This window comes from Haliaeetus leucocephalus, unplaced genomic scaffold (genome assembly GCF_000737465.1).
Source record: "Haliaeetus leucocephalus isolate CR32 unplaced genomic scaffold, Haliaeetus_leucocephalus-4.0 Scaffold215, whole genome shotgun sequence".
Classification (NCBI taxonomy): domain Eukaryota; kingdom Metazoa; phylum Chordata; class Aves; order Accipitriformes; family Accipitridae; genus Haliaeetus; species Haliaeetus leucocephalus.
Window position 1 is genome coordinate 261,389 of NW_010972651.1, and position 4,105 is coordinate 265,493.

The 4,105-nt window shown below is 62.9% G+C and overlaps 1 protein-coding gene across 1 annotated transcript in view; it reads left to right on the forward strand.

Moving 5' to 3' along the window:
- Positions 1 to 4,105, forward strand: part of ONECUT3 (one cut homeobox 3) — a 22,692-nt gene that overhangs the window by 1,148 nt on the left and 17,439 nt on the right. The gene's annotated exons all lie outside the window — the stretch shown is intronic.

A 4,105-nucleotide genomic window follows, 5' to 3' on the forward strand; every position in this document is an offset into this window, starting at 1 on the left:
TGGCTGTTACCGAGCCGATGTGAAGCCTTTCGAAGAAAGGGAAAGAAATTCTATTTAAGGTGTATTATATTGAAGGCAAACCTTCCACCCCCCCCCCGCCTCCCCGGGCCTGCTCCTGCCAGAGGGAAATGAGACATCCCGGGTGGTGGGAGCCGGGAGCTGCCCGCCGCTGCCCGCCGCCCCTCCGGGCTGCCTCTAGCCCCGGCGGGGCTTTCCCGTTCCGTCCCGCCCGCCGAAGCTGTCCCTTACCCCGCGGAGAGCCGCTGACAGCCCCCGGCCCACGGTCCCCGCCGCCCGTGGGTGCGGGCTGAGCCGCGGCCCCCGGGGCCGCTCGTGGAGCTCCTTCGCGGGCTGTTTGGCACCGCCGCTCGGTACCGGAGCCGCGCTCGGGGAAAGCTCCGGTCCGTCCCCGCGCTGCCCAGTCGCTCCCCGCCGGTGGGGCCGGGGATAGGGTGGGGGGACGCGGGCAGCACCGGGGCTGCTCTCCGCTCCCTCCGGGGCACCGGCTGCCCTCGGGGAGAAGGAGCGACCCCCCCGCCCCGTGTCCCCGGTTCCCCGCGGCCGCCCCCGGCGGGGCTCGTTCGGCCTCAGGCCGGCGCCGGGCCGAGGGTTTGCTGGAGAAACGCGGTTTTGCTGCGCGGCCGCGCTGTGTGTGGCTGCGGGGGGGGGCGGGCGGGGGTCGCGGCTCCGCTCTGCTCCGCGGGGGAGAGGGTCGAGGGCTGGCAGAGGGGTCAGTGCCCGGCCTGACCCACCACCCCCCCCCCCGGAGCCTCTCCGGCCCTTCCTTCCCCCGGCTCCTCCGCGCCGTCCCCGGCAGAACCGCGCCGGGGCTCCGCGGGGCCAAGCGGGGATGGCCGTGGGGTAAAAGCCACTCGTGTATAATTTTTTAATTTTTTTTTTTTTTTAAAGAAATCAGAGGTCCCCGTGGCGCCGGGCAGAGTCCGGCCCGCCGGGCGCTCGGCACGGCGAGGAGCCCGCTGTTATTTATGAAGGAGAGCAGCGTTCATATGTATTTAGTGTAATTCAGTTGCTCTTTAATTAGGGCAGGGTAGTGGCATCTTTTAGTTCCAGTCGATGCCCTATTGAAAAGCAGTTAATAGAATGCAAATTGTTCCTGGCTTTACAAGGTTCTGGTAAATAAAGATTTAAACACTGCCGCGATCGGCCGTTTAATGCCCCCGTTGTTCGGGCTAATTGAGCAGCGGGTGGCCGGTTTCTGACTCGCCAAAATTTGAAATAATAACCATGATGGTGATGATAAAAATGCGGCCCCGGCTGGGGGAGGCTCGGGGAGGTCCCTGCCCGCCGGCCCGGCTCGGGCTCTGGCCCCGCTGCCATCGCTCCGCTCCTCCCGCGGCGTCGGGGGAGGTTTATTCTCTCCCAAATGGTTTTTATTCCCCAGCGCCGAGTTTCCCTCGGCCCCAGGGACGCCTTGGAGGCATTATTTACGGAAATTAAACCCCCAAATTTCACGGGGACAGGGTTTAATTCTTTGCTTTCTGCGAAGACAGGGAAAAAAACAACAACAAAAAAAAGCCACAACAAAACAAACCACCAAAGCAGTCACCCCGCCGTGAACCGGCCCGCGTTGAACCCCGGCTCCCCACGCGGGACCGGGCCGCCCCGAGCGGCCCTTGGCGGGGGATCGGCCGGACCCCGGCCCCGGGCGGGGGGAGCCTCTCCCACCTCCCCGCGGCCTCCCCCGGCCCGGCCGCTTTGTTCCCGGTCCCCGGCCCCGGTGCCGCCCCGCTGGGACCCGCTTTCGTTTCGTTCCTCCCGCCGTTTCGTCCACCCGGGACCGGGACCGGTTGAAGCCCTTCGGGCTCAGCCCCGGCCCGGCTGCCCCGAGAAGGGGGGGTTCTATCGGAGGGGGTCGTGCTGGAGCGGGGAGACCGTGCCCGGCCTTCACGATCGTTGCAGGCGAATCCCCCCCCCAACCCGACCCACTCCGGGGCCTCCGGTGGAACCTGCTCGTCCCTTCAGGCCGCCCCGGGCTGGGGGGGCTGGAGGGGCCCGGAGGGCTGCGACCCCCGCCTCCGGCAAAGAGGGAAGGGAGCCCTTCCTCGCCTGGCCTGCGATCAGGTTTTTTCCCTCCCAGTGCAAGCGAAAAAAACGAGTTTTAGACGCGGAACACGGCCAGGGCGAGGGCTGGTCCTGGTCCTGGTCCTGGTCCCGGTCCTGGTCCCGATCCCGGTCCCGGTCCCGCCGGGCTGCCGGAGTCCATCTGATGGATTAGTCCGAGTCAGTAAATCGCGGATCAATAAACACGCCGGGCCCCTATAAATGGCAATTGCCGCTTTTCTCCTCTTTCCACTCCAGTTCCCCCTCCCGCCGCCCCGTCCGCAGATGAACCATTAATTATTCAGCCGGGACCCGGGCAATGCCGCAGCCGGGGGGGCTGCAGCTCCCCCCCCGCCCCCGGGCTCCCTCCGGCTCCGCTCGCCCCGCGGGGCTCCGCAAAATAGGGGGGTCCCACGGGGAAACATCTGGGCAGCAGCTGGCCGGGCCCGGCCCGGCCCCTCGGGCCATCCATCTCTGCGACCCGCTGTCACGGCCGCAGCCCCCCCCCCCCTCCCCCAAAGCAGCCCCACCAACTTCGTGACCCCCCCACGAGGCCTGAGAGGGCCCGTGGGTGGCGGGGAGCTCCCGCCGTGGCACCTTTGGGGGTCCCTGCACGGCGGAGCAGGGCTCCGAGCCCCCACTCGCGACCCCCCCACCAGCCATCCCGGTCCATCGACAAAGACATCGGCTTCGTTCCCGTGGGACCCTGTGGGAAGCGGGCGCGCTCCTGCGCTCCCATCCCCGCGTGTCCGTGGAGGGCGGTGGGTGCCTTCCCACCACGCGTGTCTGTGGGTGCGCTCCCATCCTGTCAGAGCAAACCCCCTCCCCGCCACAGATTTATTCCGACACTCAGAACTAGGGAATTCGCTCGTGATTATTTCTCGGGAGGGCGACAACATCGTTGTGTCCCTTTCGGTACACGGCGGCTGCCCGCTCCCCGCGTTCATTTGCCCTGAACTCGGCCGAGAGCTGGGCTGACCCATCCTCCCGTGTTTTTCCCCGAGACGCGTGTCCGTGCGGGAAATTCACGCACTTGCGTGAAGCGTTGGGGCCGCCAGTGGGCTGTAAGGCCGGGCCGGAAGAACCGGCTCCGCTGGGACCTGGTCGCTGCCCGCGTCCCGGGGAAGCAGCGCGGTCCCGAGTGGGCTCCGCGGCCCCCGGGATCGGCTGTTTCTGCCCCAAAGCTTTTCCCGTGGCGCGGAGCAGGGGGAGCGCGGCCGCGCTGTGGCCGGGGCGGCTGGGCAGCCCTCCCCGAGCCCGTTCGTTCCCTTCTTCATCTTTTACAGTTTCTTTTCCCTTTCCCTCTCCCAGCTTTCTTTTCTTTTTCCTTTAGCCTTCGCCCCCACCTTTTTCTCCCCCCTTTTTTTTGGTTTTGTTTTCGTTTACTTTTCGTGTTTTAGTTTCGTTTTTTTCCTTTCCTTTCCTTTCCTTTCCTTTCCTTTCCTTTCCTTTCCTTTCCTTTCCTTTCCTTTCCTTTCCTTTCCTTTCCTTTCCTTCTTTTGTCTTCCTTATTTCCTTCTTTCTTTCTTATTTCCTTCTGTCTTTCTTTCTCTGTCACTCTTTCTTTCCTTTTCTTTTCTTTTCTTTTCTTTTCTTTTCTTTTCTTTTCTTTTCTTTCCTTTCCTTTCCTTTCCTTTCCTTTTCTTTCCTTTTCTTTCCTTTTCTTTCCTTTTCTTTTCTTTTCTTTTTTCTCTTCTCCCAGGGCTTTCTCCCCCAAGCAAATCTCCACCGCAGCACGAACCGTCGTTATTCAAAAAAAACCCAAACCACCCTGAAACTGTGAGCACGATCGCGGGGCTGGGCCAAGGCAAATGCCCGAGAGCTTTAGCAACGCTAATAATTAATGCCGCTAATTAATACTGCGATCTAATACACAACACTGCCAGAACCAGGGACAAGATTGCGCCGCGTAAAACCTCGGGAAATAGATATTATTTTTTTTTCCCCCACGAGTTTTGTTTCAATTTCAGCTTCTTTCAAACGACTTTGGCCCAGCGACGGCTCCGCCCCGCCGGCGGCCACCGGGCACCGGGGCGGCTCCGGC